An 18,970-nucleotide genomic window follows, 5' to 3' on the forward strand; every position below is an offset into this window, starting at 1 on the left:
TCTTTTTAGTTTGAATAAAATATTCATTATTCATACATAAAATAGAAAAATTAATATATAAAAATATATATATTAAAATTATTTTTTATTATACATTGATATTGAGATATATATTAATTAATTTAAATCATTATACAGTTTTATATATTTTATATATATTTTAAATATTAATAAAAGTTAATCTTATCGATTATAGATGTTTTAAAATGTTTTATTGGCATAAAAATCGATAAATATGGATTATTAGACAGATAAGATAATAGCAGAATAAAATAGTTTTAATTACTTTTTTAATTCGCTTTTAAGATATAAAATAATTTAAATATAAAATCTTTAATTTATAAAATATTATATTTCCGAAATTATTATATTTTAGCCAATATTATTTCGTTATTCTATCATGCATTACAGATTAATCTGTTTTCATTATATCTGTTTCTTTATATATATTTACTTCATGATGGTTACGCTACTGGGTCGAGTATCCTCCCCCTCTTTTCATCTTGCCCCCTTCTTGCAGTATCAGTGGCTTTCACGCGTCTCTCTCTCACGGCAGTTTTAGTCTCTTTCTCTTTTCCCAACTCTCCCCTCTCTTCTTTCTCTTTCCTCTATGTTTGTCTCGCTTTACCCTCGTTTCCCTACGTCTCTGTTCAGCGGCTATTTTTCTCTGCTTGACAGAAATTCGGCAACGTTGTATGTACGACATATACTCGTGTATACGCACATATAAAAAGTATCAGAAGATTATTAGATTTCGTTTGATAATAAGTAAGGAATTAAATTGAAATATTTTGTTAACTTAAAGAACTTGTTATGAATTGGTAATAAAAGTTAGATTAATTAGAATTTCTCTATATTATGAAAATAGACAATCTAATTTCGTATAGAAATTTTGTTATTTGTATCTTTATATATGATATATTTTTCTGAATTGTATTATATTTATTATGATTGAGCAATATTATTCATTTACTAGGAAAAACATGGAAATCGAAAAAATAATGCTTTAATGAATTAAAAAATAGTTAATAAAATTTATTAAAATATCGTTACATTTTAATTTTTTTTATTAATATTTCTATAATTTATATCAAGCTTCTGACTGATTCGTGGCTGGGTGATATTTGTGAAAAAAAATTCACGGGGTTATTACGTTGCGTAACGGGCCTTAACCCTCAAGCGCTGGAAGCAGCGCAGGTCTGGGCCGTCTCACCGTTCCCCCTCTGTTTTTCCTCTTCTCTCTATGGTGCCCCACTCAACGTGACAGACCCTCCGATCCCCGACTCCGCTTGCCACTCTGCGCTTCAACGGAGCGTCCAACGACTCGACGTTCCCTTCTGTCTCTAGTTTCCCCTTCAATTGTGAACCCAACTCCTATACAATTTTCCCATGCCTTCCCACGCTGCGCTCTCTATATGCGCATAATACATATGCATATATACGTGTTGCGCACCGCATATAAAATACTTGCGTGTATATTCAGTGAAATTGTTTTTTTTTTCCAATCCTTTCCAATTTTTTTACGAATTGTATTTATACGTTATATTTATGTGTCGATAAATATTATATCGCAATAAAATTTAAGTATCATGAGACGCTTAAGAATTTGTCCCTGAAAAAGATGCGGGTCTATTGATTATTTCTAATAGAACTAGTATAATTGTATGAGTAATAACACATGGCCGAAAATGTCACATCAAATAAGATTACATTGCATGTTGGTGACTATAGGAGGGAAGGATTTTTGTTATTGTGCCGTTCCAGGAGAAAAATTTCGGACAATAGATGAATGAAATAAATGGATTCGAATTTTGAATTATAACAATGAATTGGTTTTAATGAAAAAAAACAAGAATAACTATATAATAGAATAATAGAAATAATAAAAATATTTCAATATAATAATAATATTATAGTCCATTTATAATATTTAAATCTATAGTATAATTAAATTTAAAAAAACAGTCACATTTGGGAAAAATCAATTGCACACTTTACTGAATTTATTTTTCGTATAATATTATGTTAAAAAAATTATGTTACAGAAATAAATATATTAGTAAAATCAGCGATCATGCTATTTAAGTTTAAGTATTCGGTTTAATATTTATTGGTATATCTAAATATATGTAGCACGAGAATTCGTCTCATTCGTAAAAACTAGTTTTGAAGCCTCAATTCTATGAACAGATTAGAGAACGAGGGTAAAAATCGTGGTCGATTCGATTGAAGTGAGCTATTGAATGAATAGGAAGTAGATATACATACATATACAAACCGGTTTATATTAGTAGCGCGAATGCATGATAAATCTGCGAATTTTCTTATTTTGTTCAATTTTTTTTTATTATTATTATCTAAAGCTACAAAATTAATTCGCAGAGATAATAGTATCAAGTTGATTATATAACGAATCATAATATACAATATTTCCCGACAAAAAATATTCGATTATCTTTTAAAATAATTCTATTTTAAAATGCAATAATTTTTTTGGAAACATTGGATTAAAAACTTTTGAAAAAAATTTTGGAAAAATTGCAATTGATTGAAATCGCGAAGAAAATACTAAAAATTGCTTTTTTTTTTTTAATTTATTTAAGTTTGTAACGAAAAGTTAAACAATATGTTTTGTAGATTTATATTATATAATTATATATATAATTACATATGTGTTGAAATTTTTATCGAAATCATTTCATTAAGAAATAAATGACAGATATTGAAATATATAAAAATTGATAAATTTTAAAGAATTATGAAGTTTTTGTTACATAATTTATTAATTTTAATTTCTTTAGGATTGATTATTTAAGAAGAAGAAAATAAAGAAGAAAAAATTGTTTTTTTATCAATTATTATATTTTTTCGAGAAGAAGAAATATATTGAGAACTTGAATTTAAGATCTGTTTCCTTGAAGAAGAGAAATTTATTTTTTAATTATTTAATGATTAATTAAAATGAATTCAATTTGAAATTTGAAATATAGATTGATAATGGATAATAAAACTAAAATAAATAATAAATAAAATAATAATAAAATAAATAATAAAATCGATAATAAAACTAAAATAGTGATGATCCAACTAAATTTAAAAGTATTTTGATGAAAATAAAATTTTATTTTGAATAAAAAAAATAGATACTTGCATGTATTCACATACATTATCAATTAAAAAATTTTCGTACACTGTATTATAAAGAAATTCATTTTTTTATAATTCGAAAATTTTTATTTTAATAAAAATTTGTGTATAAGTAAAATATAATTGCAATTTTTTTCTAAAAAAAAATTTCTTTGAATACAACTCCCAAATTTTCATTATTTTTTCATTTTTCGAATATACTTTTTATTGAATTTAAAATTTGAATATTTTATATTTTTAAAATTTGTTGTATCTCATATCATAGCAAATTTTTTTATGGAAAATTTTTTTGAATGCATGAAATCAAATTTCAAATTTTCATCATTTTTTAAATTTTTTTAATAAATAATTTTGTTTTAAAAATAATCTAATTGTTCAATTATATTAAATAAAAATATATAACTATATTCTAAAATCTCATTGATAAATTTTTAAATTATATAAATAAATAATGCTATAATAGATATAATAAATATATCATTTACGTACATAATATAAAATAAATTATGTAGTTAATCGTGTAATAAATGAAAATTAATGTTAATTTTTATCTTTTATAGAAATGACTTTTGAAATTTAATGTTGATATATTTTGTATTTTAATAATTTATTCATTGTCCATTAATTCATAATTTTTTTATTTGATTTAGAAGTATGGTCATGTACACTAAAAAAAATATTCAGCAAATAATTACGTATTTTATATTTACTTAAAATACGTACATCTAATAATATGTAAGCTCTTTGAAGCTCTCAAGCTGTGAGATTACATAAAACATCAAAATCATATTTTCAGTAAGAGAATACATGCATTAACAATTTTAAAATATTTGCAAAATAATCGTGCTGCCAATTTAGCATTTTTTTTAAATTAGTTTTTATTCATAACAAAAAAAAATCTAACATCTTAATGCATATTTGATAAATATATTTGGAAGAAATATGAATTTAATTATATAAAAATTATTTAACTTTCATAGAATAATATTTATTCAAATTTTTATTTTATAAAAAAAACAATATTATATATTGTTAATCTAAATATTTAATTATATTTAATTAATTAAAAATATCGTATGATCAATTTATAATATTTTTATTTTCTTTATATATATATATACGGTTTATAAATTAACATCAATTTATAAATAATAATAATTTGCATCATAGATTTATTAATCTATACATGTGCACATGTGTATATAATACACACACACACACACACACAGTTTCTTTTATTATATTAAATATTTCTGTTTGTATAATAATTTTATTATAATAAAATAAATAGCATGATTGATGTGATTCATTTATTATAAAAAATATATTTTTTATAATAAATTTAATATCATTTAATGTTATGATGGTATGTAATGTAATAATGGTAATAATAATGAAATTTCTCGAGACCAATGAATTTGTTTGACATCGAATGTTACATTGACGTTACCGATTCCAGTTTCATCACAATCGAAACTTGATGCAAAACTGAAAACAAGTACTTGAAAGGATAGATCTCTGATATCTGCATACTTGTCGTGCGAGCAATATTATATTTAAACTGATTGTGTTACATTGCAACTTCGAATTACCGACATATATCTGTGTAATGATCGTATCGGTATAGCGTTAATTTATCGTTACAACATAGAAGTAACTTATTTTACATAACACCCTATCAAATACAATCTCAACAATTTTAAATATTTTCAGAACAACTTATCGGTTAAAAGAAAGAAACACTTGGTCCGTAATATCCATCGACCAACCAAGTTGGCAAACGAAAAATCTTTTAACGCATAACTTTCTAAACTTTTCGAGACTCGAGACTTAGAAAATGATAATTTTTCGCGGCTCGATCATTTTTAATACTTTAAAAAGAAATGGCATTTGAATAAGAAATATCGCTTTTATACTTTTAATTATTAAAAAATATTCTATCCAGAATTTAGATTTTATTTTTTAAGTAATATATTTCGTACGAATATATTACTACGATGTATTACTATTTGTTCCAGACTATCAATTGCAAACTAGGGCGTAATGTACTTGGACTTGTTCCACTCTTCAGATTATCACTCAAACTAGGGCTCTCGCCTATATCTCGAATCTACGGGTACCAGAATTTGATTATTTAATGGACGTTTGAATCTATTCGAGTACTCATTCGAAGAATTATACTTGAATATTTATATATTTATTCTTTCTTATCCGTATACTAAAGATATTCGTTTATTATTCGACCTTCGAAATTTCAATATTCGGATTTGTGTCATTTTTTGTTTGTTATTCAAATATAGAGATATTTATTGTATGCATCGATTCAAGCGATGGATTCGAGACCACACAATGCTGAAATATTATATTATATTTCAGAGTTTTGGAAGATTGTCGTGTAGAGATTCATAGATTTCAAATATGATAAATTAAAAACGCTTGTTTTTCACTATTAATTTGTATTCATAGATACAATATATACTTTTTCAATCAATTTCCAATTATATATAATATAAATTTCAATTTTTTAAAATAAATTATTTATCTTCAAAATGTACGTTTATAGTAATTTACTTCAAAAATTTTGATTTCTCTTTTTAAAAAAAAGATATTTCGATCAATTTATATAATATACAATAATGATACGTTTGTTAAATGTAATTATCATCAATGTATTCACATCGTTGTACGTATGTAATTCAAAAATATATCAAAATTACAAATGTATCGTCGATCATCGAACATCTAAACATTGCGTCAGAACGGCAAGATTCTAGATATGAATGTTCTATCAATTGTATACTGCTCATATGTTGTCAATGAAATGATTATTCATTGATAATGTATTGTTATCTACATATAGATAACATAAATAATCAATAGAATATCAATAGATATAATCAATAGAACTTATCAATATTTATAGATCTTTTTATGATGTTATCAATGAAATGTTTATTCATCAGGAATAAAATAATTTTTTGTTAACCATATGAAACACACGACATGTATGAAATTCATAAACTTATATATAATAGTTATATAATAAATTTATATTCTCATATATTTATAATCTTTTAATACATTATCTTGAATCAATCTTAATTATTAGTATTATCTTGAGTATATACTTAATTTTATTATTTTTTTATAAAAGGGATGAATGTATAACTATTTATATATTATATTTATTATATTTTACAATTATTTTATCTGTAAAGAATCTATAAATATCTATAAATATCTATAAAGAAATAAAATATAAAGAATTACGTGAATTTATTTAAATTATACGTATAATAATATAAAGTTACATCGAAAATGGTAGTAGAATCGAAAAATTTAATGTATAAATACGTAGGTTTGATAGATTAGTTAAATTCTATTAGTTGTAAGTTTCAATTACAGTTAGTTAAATTCTCAGTGAGAAAAGTGGTATTCTTTCTTTCAAGAAATGATTTCAATATATTTTGAAAAAAATAGATATAACTAGAGAAAATGATAACGAAATAAAATGATATTTTATTTTAATATATAAGAAAACATGAAATTATAACATTATATTGAAAAATAAATTTTCATTTTCTAAGAAGTACTAAAAATTTGAGATTTGAGATTTATTGCAAATATACAAATAATCATATTAATATTTTTAAAAAACAGAAGTAAATGATTTTACGAAATTTTTTTCATATATATATTAATTTTTTGTTTTGTATTAAATTTACAACTACATTAATTTCAAAAGTTGATTTTGTTGTTGCATTATGAATTAATGTTATTCTTTTTTTTTTCAATAACAATATATCATTAACATAAATTAAAACACTTGAATTCATCACATGATACATAAAAGTCTTTCTATAATCGATAATTTAAGTTTATCTCATAATTTGCTTTCTTTTATTATTTCTTTTTTTGATTTTTTTTTTTTTTTGTAGAAAGCTGATACTCGGATAAGATATTATTAATTGTAATATTATATAACATTATTGAGATAAACATTAAGATATTGCAATAAAAAATTAATGAAACTTATGATTTATATTATATAATTAAAAATTACAAGGTTCTTTTAAATTATTAATTAGTATCCTTTTATAGTTTTAAAATATTTTAGAAAGTGTGTAATTTTTACGTGTAATGTCAGATAAAATTTAAACCTTGAATATAAATATACTACTCTTATTTATTGTTTTTATTTCGATAGCTTATATATTCGTATTATCTTTTAATTATGTGTGCTTATCATGTTATTAATTGCATCTTTTCCTCTACAGCTTTTGTATTCTTTTTCGTCGCTTGTATTTATAGATTATAGAAGGCTCGTTATGTTTAAAAGCTTTTAAGTGTTAAAAAATGTTGAAATTAAATTTTAGTAAATTAAAAAGTTACAAACATTTTTAATTTTTTTTTTTTAATTTCGATATATATATCTCAATATAATTTTAATATTGTATATAAAGAGTAATTAAAAAGTGTACGTTTAAAAAAATTAAAAAAAAATTTTAAAAATTGTCCAAAGTGTTTTAAGCGTTTCAACAAAAATTATTGTTATTATACGTAATGTATTAAAAAAAGATCATATATTGAAAGTTGAGATCAGATGCCAATAAAAGGATAAGTGATTTACTTTAAATTTTTGGTTATTTCGTGTAATAAAGAAAAATTCAAATAGAAAGCCATTTTAATATTTTTTATTTATAAAAAATAAATATCTTATCATTGTTTTGATATTTTGACATAAATAAGGAACATAAGATTTATATTTGAAAAATTCGATAAAAATTGAAAGATTTATTAATTCGGTAACTATTGGATGAAAAAATATTCTCTTAATTAATTCTTTCTCTTAAATTTGAATCAAAACGATAATTTTATAAATTGCATATTCCTATACTGTTCATGATTTCAATGATTAATTGATTATTATAGAAATATGAACGATGCAAAACCTGAAAATATACCAAATATAATCGAGTCAAGAATTTTTCTCACTCATCGAGTTAGATTTTCAAAAGTATTTTAGAATAATTTTAATATTTTCAAGAATAATAATTGAAATTTCGGAAAAGTTCAATTTCAAAAATAATTTTGTTAAATATGTCTGTGCTTTTTTGGGTTTTGACTTTCGTTTGTTACATTTGTACAAAGATTTTTTTTAGTCAATTTCTCTAAATAAAATATTTATTTCACTCAACGATTAAAAAGTCTTTTTCATAAGAATATTTCTGTGAATAATTCTTATAGATAAGGATATTTTTACCTGTGTTTCTTTGATGTGTTCGGTAATTAAAAACCAGGAAATTAAAAAATAAAAGGAATATTTTTTTAAACAATTCTAAATGCGTATTTTACAAATCCTTAAGTACACAATATCTTTAAAGAAAGGGCGATAAAAGAAGTTCTCTTGACCTCGCAGTTTGACCTCGTTTCTCTACGCCGCTTCTCATCTTGTGGGACGGCCTCGTTCTCTGTTTTTTTTTGTTTCCTGTTCAAACCAAAAAAAAAAGAAAAAAAGAAAGAAAGAAAGAAAAAAGAAAAAAGAAAAAAAAATTTAGTCAGTCGATTTTCTCCCTTTTCAAGACGTTGTGGGTTTTAAGCTCTTAAAGCGATGCAAACGGAAACCATTCAGAGACGATCGAAGCCTGGCTCGGTTTTAAAACATATTAGTGGTATTTTGTTTATTATCTGAATGATTTCAATATACTAACCAAATATACTAGCATGTTATGAATATTAAATGTATAATAGATGTCTAATTAATATAAATCGTAATATAAATCAATAAAATTGTAAAATTAATTCTTTCAGGATTAAGTTTTTTTTTTATCGATTATTTTTAGTAGAATTTTGATATTATCGAGAAACAAAAATTCGACATAATAATAATGTTGGAATAATCGAACAACTTTGTCTCTTTATTAAAAATAATTTATTGCGAAATATATTATAGATATTAATATTAAACAAATATAAAAAGTTAATATTTCTTTTTTTCTAATAATTAGATATACTGTTAGGATAATACTGATAATCAAAATTCTGATAATCCATTAATAAGAATTTCAATAATTGAAATTCTATGTTTTTTTAAAGAAGATATGTGCATTACGAGAAATAGCATGTATTATTTTTACGAAAAAGAACACTTTTTTTTTTTTATATGATTCAAAATACTATGCTTTGCTCCACGAAGGAAAGCATATTTGTACGATTTTTTACGAAATGTAGCATGCTATTATCTGTTGCCTCGAAAACTAATACTTTTCGTTCCTGCAAAAAGGAGCACGTTTTGCTTATAATGAAAAAAAAAGAATATATTCGGAATATTATCTACTAAATTAATGTTTTGTCAGTGAAATTGATATTTTTTTTCCTCCGTTTTTTGTAATTGAATCGACGAAATGATTTTTTTTTTATGTTTTTATCTATTTTTGTATAATTTTATAATCCTAATTCATGTTACTATTTGAAAGAATAGATGAAATGTATTCTTTTTTTTTTTTGAATAATAAAAATAAATCAATTTTTTTCTTTATAATAATTAAATTATGTTGATATAATGTAAATCTGTGATTTATTTTATCGATAAGAAATATATTTATTATTTATTTATGTGATAATTAAATAAAATATTATGTATATTATATTATGTAAAAATATTATCAATGGATGAATGAAGTTTATTTAATAGAGATAGATGCTATTCTAATTTTATTAGAACATTAACATTGCCTATTATTTTCATAAAATGATTGTAACGACGATTGTAGTTTCTTTGTAAATTTTTACGTTTTCTTTTAAATAAAAAAAAGATAAAATTGTAATATTAAAAATGTTCATATTATTTTTTAACGATAAATATTTTTTTTTATTCCTCATTTCATTTATATGATTCATTTGTATGTATTTATTTCTAGATATATTCTCTAGAATATAGGAAGATTAATAAATTTCATGAATATTGTATGTCATATGATTCGTTAGATATTTGACTTTGCAAAAAAATTATTAAAAAATAGTCCAATTTCCTTATTTTTGTTTAGATAAAATTTGTTCAGAATTTTTGAATATTATATTATTTGAATTAATTGCCAATTTAAAAACAAAATAAAATTAAAAAACTATAAAATATTTTCATAGTTATTTTAATAATAAAATTAATAAAACATTATACATTTTTTTTTACATTTTCAAATCTATTTTTTATTGTTGTTATAGATTCAATCTATTCCATCAAAAAAAAAAATATTTATCAGTTATTGTAAAAAATAATCGTAAAAAATAAAATGAAAATATAAATTTTATAATTATTAGATTATGTTATAAGAATAGAATATATTGAATACATATATTGTGTACATATATTCTATTATTAAATCATGATATTCCATTATGACTAATTAAAATAATTGTTGTATGGTATACAATAACAGAAATATTAATTTAATTGAATTTAAATTATCAAGTTATATGTATCTTGTTGTAATATTGATTATGTGTATACATATAATGTATAATACATATTTTCTTTATAAATTATTGCTTATACGGAGACATTATTGCTTGACTAATATTTTAAAATATACCTTTTATGAACGAATATTATTTTGTTTTTAATTTTGATATTTGTAGTGAAATTTTGATATTTTTTTTATGTTTATTTATATTATGTGTACATATATATATATATGTAAATTAAAGCGATTATTTTTGCATAAAAATATTTATCTTTAGATATAATATAAGATTATTTTATTTATTAACAAATATATTTATTATACAGAATGTTGTAAATATAATTATGATATACATTTTTAGAGAAATAAAAATCAATATGCAAAAATATCAGTAAATTTATTTATTAAATTATAAATAATTGAAGTTTGTGTTAGATGAAGCAAGATGGAAACAGAGTGTATATATAGATAATATATTAATATTCTACATATTATCGTTAAAATTATGAATAATCTATTCGATTGAATTTTGATGATTTTTAAATATCATATAGATTATTAAGTATAAAATTTTTAAACATTTTCCTATTAGACATTGATCTAACCCAAGAATTGTAATAATAAGGAAAGCAAAAAAAATAATGAAAATCTAACGAAAATTAGGAACAAAACCAATACTCTGTTTTAGATTGTATTACATTAGTTTCTATTTACCGTTTACTATTCTTGATGTCCTCGCTGTTTCGTTATAATCATATCTTTAATTTTTCAAATATTTGGAAAAAATTATTATTATTACGTTAAAACTTGGAAATTCAAAAATTATCACATTAAGGATCCATTGAATACAAAAATAAAATATAAGAGCATAATTGAACAAAAATTAATTATTATAATATACACTTTATATTTGCCAATTGCTGTGATGTGATAAATAATGGTCATGTCACATTGCATATACTGTATAGGCGAAATTCAATGTAATGATAACTATTTTTTGCAAATATCTTTAAAACCAAAATCGATTTTCAGACAGAATTGAGAATTAACTCGATTGAAAAAATAACTAGTTAAAAATTTCGAATAAAGAAATTACTTTAAATAATTACTTATTAAAATGCTTGAATAGTATTTATTTGTAGCTATTATTGATAGATGATTTTCATACAATCTTGGCCGTTTACAATTATTTGCGATTATACTTTGAACAATAAATTATTAAAGTAACTTATTCAAGTATTCTTTATTCATAACTTTAATTATTTTGCCCGTCATATATATAAAAATCTTAAAAAATTATCAAAATTCACGAGAGATTGGAAATAAATTATTAAATAAATTATAGTTTGAATTATATATTATGTTTTATATATGTAAGATTATATATTTTATATTATAATAACCAATATAAATGAAATGGTAGAAATGTAAAAAACCTATTGGGGATACATGCCAGTAGTCACGTATGCTATTTACATATGCAGAATAAAATGTTCTTTATATATGCGTTTCAATACTTCATACTATTTCATAAAAATAAATAATGTTAAAAGATTTAAATTAAAATGTTTATAGTAAATGTTTTAATATTTAAATTTATTATGTGAACCGTATATTCTTATTGATTCGCACATCATTTTTTTTTAATTTTTTTCTAAAAAAATAAAATAAAATTCCGATTTTATAATTAATAATTTTACTTTAGTCTTTAAACCGTTTTATAAGTTATATGTTTTTAATTAAAGATGTTTTGTTTAAATTTTATTACATATGAACTTCTTTATGTCGATATTAAAATATTTTTTAACATTATTTATTTCAATTATTCAAACCATTACAAACATTGCTTATTTCCATTCAATCTGAATGATAAAAATTGTTTTCTTAACAATTAATATAAAAAGATTTATATTTATAAGGAAATCTTAATATTTCCGTTAAATTTAAATATACGTAGTTTTTACGTTACAATTTAGAAGAGTTAAAATTCTACTTGCGTTTAACTCGCAAACCGGAAAAAAAAAGAAAATAATAATCGAAATGAAAGCGTAAGCGAATAAATTGAGTGAAATTTTACGATGGTTTGTGTATCAGTAGCCCTTGTGCGTCACGGAACGGTGGTTGCGAGGAGGTTAGTCGGGATATAGAAAGGGAGGTGGCCGATGCGCATGTCGTGTCACATTCAGGCTCTACGTTTGTGTGCGCATCCGTGCGTGCGTCATGTGGGCTTGTTGTTCGCCGCCGCGCCGCGCAGTACCGCGTTTCTCTCTCTAGGGGAGTAAAGCCCCAGCGACCAGCTGTCTCTGCAGTCTAGTTTTATTTGTTCCCTTTGGATCCCCCCCCCTTCCCCGCATCTCCCCGCGTGTCCTTCCTTTTTACCACGAGTCGAGCGGCGATCATTCACGCGTACAGAGACGCTCGCCCTATGTAATTCTTCCACTTATTCAAAGGGCATGCACTTAAAAAGCGTCCTATCTAGTATTACTGCTAAAAATAGGAAGAAGCTCGCGCTTTTGTTGCGGTTGCTAGTCTAATCAACAACCGTAGCGTCTTTGATGTTTAATTATATCTTGTTTATTTGTACAGGATAACATCAATACCGGATGCGATTTATGATCAGGAAGTTGTAAAATCTTCTTAATATTACTTCTTAATATTAATAATAGATAGTTTGGAATTGTCATTTCAATGTAATCGTGATCATTTTTCTTCCTTTTATGGAAATTAAAAGAGATACATAGTTGTAAAGATTTTCGATATTTATATCTTATACGTAATCGAAATTTTGACATTATCTATTACATTCTGTCTATATATGTACGTATATAACGGGTGTCGAAAATCTACTTCCTTATGAATTTAAACGGAACTTTTTTTTTTAAATTTCTTTTGTAATGCATATTATAAAACGGGAAAATTAACTTCGGTCATTGTAATTTCGTTTGCTCAGGGATTGTTTTATATTTTATTTTCGCATTCCATAGAATCCTTTGTACTCTGTCTTGTTCGCTTATTATACCCATTGTTTATGCAAACAGTTGAGAAATGGCGGTCGCATATTGCCGCACGTGTTTGAATACATACGTATAGCTGGAATTCAATATAATACTGAAAGATTTTTACAAATAATTTGAAAACAAAGACCGACTATTAATATGTAAAAGAAGTATTGCTTAATGATGTTCTTTATAATATATTCTTATAATATATTTTAAGCTTATTAATTTAAGAATGCATATATCCTTTTAATTTATGAAAATAGAATGAACATGATGAATAAATCTAATATTAGATTATTTTTATTAAAATAATAACCTCTTCCATATTTATTATACAGTTAAATTTTTTTAAAAAGTAAATCGAATTGAAATTGTTTCTTTTTTTATGTAAATTTTGTGCTCTTCTTAATGTAACTAAGTTAATAACAAATTCTTCAAAACGATTAGAATCTATATAACAGCGTCCTATTTTTTGACCCTTGGAATATGGTGGTAGTCTTTGCCAAACACCTGGAGCATGTAATGCAATAAACGATACCATGTCGTATCAGCTGCTGTTTCAATAATAATTTGAATGTAAGTAAATGCATGTTATACTCGTAAGAATTCAATTCTTTAACAATGGTATCAATAAAACCAGTTTTGTACGATGCAAAATAAAACGTATAAAACGAAAAAGATCGATTATTTTATTTTATTACAGATCAAAGAATTTTTGTTAATAAGAAAAAATTTATTTCATAAAATTTCGTATACGTACACTTTTGCTGAATAATTATCGATATATGAAATTTACGATATTCATATCGAAAAAATTAATATTCAGTGTCATATATATGGAATTTTTATTCGAAAAAAAAAAATAGAGAAGATTAAAAAATAGGATACTTGTAAAAAAATATTGAACAGATGGTATATGTTTTATCATAAAAAGATAAAAAATATGAGAAGAAGAGTTTGATTGTAGATAATAAAAATCAATAGACTTGTAAGATTTTCTATTTTTATGTATTCTTTTCTTTTTCATTTTATGAATCTATAAAGTATCTATAAATATGTATCTTTACAAAAATTATAACTATATTAATTAAAAAATTATTTACAGTAAAGTAATTATAAGTAAAAAGTTTTACAAGTTAAAACTTTCCTTTACATTTTCATTTTAATATTTATTTTTAATGTAATATTTATTTTTTATTTTTTTTATCATAAAGAATTGTAATTATTAATATTTGTTTATTATAAATCAATAATTAATTATTTTATTTATTTAAAAAGATACTATTTTATTTTTAAATTAAAAAATTATTTTTGTTTTTGATAAAAGTAAAATATTTATATAATGTAAATTTACATTAATCGACCAAATTGCGTTTTTTTTATTATTATTATATATTATCTATATATGACTTGTTTTGATATTTTGTTGTAATTTTGATCTCTCTCGAATAAGGTTTAATACGTAGCATTAATTTGATTGCGTTGAAAATATATAAAAAGATATGTAGATGTGTACATAACGTTTATGTTTCACAGCATTTTTCTTTTTGTTTTATATATTTCTTTTTTGTTTATTTTTTAATATGTCATATATTTTATTAAGTTATTGAATAAAAAATTATCAAAAGTATATCTGATAAAATTTCAAAGTGGTCAATATGCCCCATTAATGATCAACATCTGCCCCTTGCCAGCTGTTACATGGTACAAAGCAACTACCATTATTATATATATTCGTTGCATGCTTTTTTTTTAATCCTGTTTAAGGAATTTTTTATATTATCTCGTCTCATTTTGCAGAATTAATTTTATTTTTCTGAATTCATTTTCCGTCGGAATTACTATTTTTTCTTTTATACATTGTTTTATATTTCAAAAAAATATATATATTTTCATAATTTTTTAATTTTTCATATTTCATGTAATTTATATTGGAGTTATTTTTGTTTATTGTAAAATAAATATATTTCTTTGTATTTAGTTAGTATATAACATTATTGTTGCTAATAAAAAAAAAAAATAGAAAATAAAAATTAGATTTTAAAATTTTTTTTTTTTAAGTTTAAGGTTCAAGTTCATTTATGTAATGTATCTCTGTAATCTATCTATGCCACAGTTTCCTCTTTCATTTTGCTTCATCTAGTGCATAATTAAATTATAATTTAAGAAATAAGCTTCGATGAACATTCTTGTATATTTATTACATTCATGTAGAATCCCTTATCCCTTAAATTTTCTTTGTATATATTTAATATTTTATATATCTATTTCTATGTAATTCTGTACCGAATATATAGATTTTACAAATTCTTATTTAAAAAAAAAATTTTAATTTATTGATTTACATATAGTTTTATTATAGTTTTTATAAACTAGCAAGAAGCTAACAAACTAACAAGGAAAGATCAAACGTTATCTTATTACTATTATAGTAATATAATAAAAAATATTATGTTAAAAAAACATTAAAAGAAGATCACTTCGTTATTATTCTTTTTGAAATAGTTGTACAATCATAAAAATGTCTTATTCGGTTATCTTTTTCGCTTGTGTGATAATCAGATAAAAATAACGAGTGTATATTTTTATATAATATATTATTGATATAAATAGTTTGTAATAAATATTCAGAATTTAATTGAAATACAAGAAGGAAAATATAGAGCGTGTCTTCTCGAGTTTGTGAAACAGAAGAATGCAGTTAGTTGAATACATATATACACATTTGCTTTGTAAGTGGGTATTGTGCATAATCTCTTTCTAAACCGGTTGTAATGAAATAGGAATAGAACTAGCTCTATAGTATGTCAGTAACTTGTGGAAATTCTACATGATTATTAAATGTACTCTGTCCGTATTATTTGATATTATTAACATGTTATATTATTAACATGATTATTGACATATTAACATTGTATTATTCGTTTTAATCTTTCTTTGTTTGCATTAATGATTCGATTATGTTGTATCATAGTGAAAAAATATTTATATTGAAAGCAAAATAAAAACAATTTTCCATATTTTGAACTTTTAACAGATGTTTGTTTTGACTAGAAAAGTATAAACAAGAATTTAATTTTTAAATATAAAATAATTCTTAATTTTTTAAAAATATATCAAAAAAATAATATTTACTGCAACTTTTTGGTATATAATAATCCTTAATTCTTAAATTTTTCTTGATCAATGTTTATCAACTTCGATTTTTAAAGTAGCTTAGAAAAAAGATCAGAGAATAAAACGATATGCAAGTTAATATATAGCTTCAAATGTTTATATCATTATCGCTAATATTATTACATTTATTGTGCATTTTACTATTATATTTATTATTCAACATGTATTTTGAAACTAATTTCAAGAATAAGTTTTTCATTAAAAAATAAATATCAAATAATATTATCTTTAAATACTAAATATTCGTCTTATTTTAAATTTTTTCAATTGACTAAAAAATATCTCAATTGAAATACATTATTATCTGAAATAAATTTCATTCAAGTCTTACTCATCTTACAATGAGTTCATATAATATTTTAATCGATATATGATATTATCATATCAATAATAAGTTTAAGATTTTTAAAAAGTTAATAAATAAGTATTAATTAAAATTATTATTTATAAGCTACGTAAAAATGTTTTATCAATTAAAAAAATTATCAATTTATCAATTTCTTTAAATAAATTTTTCTTTGATCCATCATCATGAGAAACTTAACAAACTTGTAAAATTGAAATAGAGCATCATTTCTTAAAGATTAAAAATTAAACGATTCGTGTTCCACTCACCACATGGTATGACAGCTGCAGAGGGCTCGTTTTTTCGAATATTCGATTCGAATTCTATCCACTAAAGATGATGAATCAAACGCGTACTTGTATCGTATATTGTATTGTTCAATCGATAGCCATCAAAGCGACAATATCTGTTAAAGCACAAACAAAAGGCGCCTCTTCTGTCCAGTTATATCGTCATACGAACTGTCTCGTTCACTTTTTGATTTTAATTCTAACTTTTCGATTTTATTGGATGCAATTATTAACTATTAATATTTTTATTGTATTTTACATTATTGTAAATTATGTTTATAATTGCATATTGTAATATGTAAAATTAAAATTATTATTTGTTTAAAAAAATTATCGTTAGAAATAATTAACGTAAAATCAGTATTTTGATCATGTCAATGTTAATAGAGATAATGTTTTGTAATTTATAAAAATATTTCTAATGATTTTTAAGATTTTTTTCTTATATCGATGATACTGTGATACTTAATACTATTTATAGTATAATATTCACATAAATATTAAGTATTTTTATAATTAGTAAAATTTATATTTGACTAAAGTTTTAAATATTTTCGCGATATATTAATGTTTTATTAAATCGTTATAAAAATAAACTATTTTCAAAATATTGCCATTATATCTTAAATTATTTTATCTCAAATTTTTATTTAAAGTTATTTAAAATATTATTTTGTATATTGTAATTACTTATTTTTAGTGTCTTGTATCATTATTATTAAAATATAAAATTAAAAATTAAGTTGACACTAAAAATAAGTAATTTAAAAAGGAATTAAAAGATGAAAGAAATTGATTCTTTTTTAATATATTATTTTATTTCCTTACAATTTACATATTATTTACGATATATACATTTCTCATAAAATTTTATATAAAAATATTCGCAAAGTTTATGAAATATTGATATTTATACGAAATACACTATTTAATCAAAACAATTTTGATTCTAAATAAATCAAACGCGATTGATTTCTTTAAAATAATGATATCTCTCTTTGTTTTTATTTTTTTATATTTTTTTATATTATTGTTTTACGTTTTTTTCTATTTTTAAATTTAAAAACAACCGAAAAATATAATAAAGATTATTTATTTAACATTATCATTAATTAATAATAAACAAAATTTTTCCAGTTACAACATATATAGATGTTAATATATTAATAATTAAAATATTTGATTTTTCAAATTTTAATCTTGCACTCGATAAAATTATCATCGTTCAAACATAATATAAATAATTTTTATATACTTTAAAACTTTATATATTTTATCTTTATATTCTTTAAATAATATACTGCAAAAATTCAATTTATATATATATATTTTTTTTTTAATTTTATATTTCAGCGTTAAAACCAAATAATACAAAGTAAAAATTTCGTTTAATATTTTAATATTTTTTTCAATTTACAAGTAAATTTAGAATATTTATATCTTTTTCTTTGACTGTAATTTTTGATTGTTATCTATGATTCCATAATATAAAATGAGGGTTAAAATTAATTAAAGAAACACCTTGCAACTCGTCGATAGAAATTGCATGAC

The 18,970-nt window shown here is 22.1% G+C and overlaps 1 long non-coding RNA gene across 1 annotated transcript; it reads right to left on the reverse strand.

Moving 5' to 3' along the window:
• Positions 1–277: 277 nt before the first annotated feature.
• LOC114577759 (uncharacterized) lies at positions 278–1,906 on the reverse strand. Its single transcript, XR_003698059.2, has 2 exons — positions 1,154–1,906; positions 278–667 (listed from the first exon to the last, which is right to left on the reverse strand). It is a non-coding gene; the product is annotated as an uncharacterized LOC114577759 (long non-coding RNA).
• Positions 1,907–18,970: the final 17,064 nt, after the last annotated feature.

This window comes from Apis cerana, linkage group LG2 (assembly GCF_029169275.1).
Source record: "Apis cerana isolate GH-2021 linkage group LG2, AcerK_1.0, whole genome shotgun sequence".
In the NCBI taxonomy this organism is placed as follows: domain Eukaryota; kingdom Metazoa; phylum Arthropoda; class Insecta; order Hymenoptera; family Apidae; genus Apis; species Apis cerana.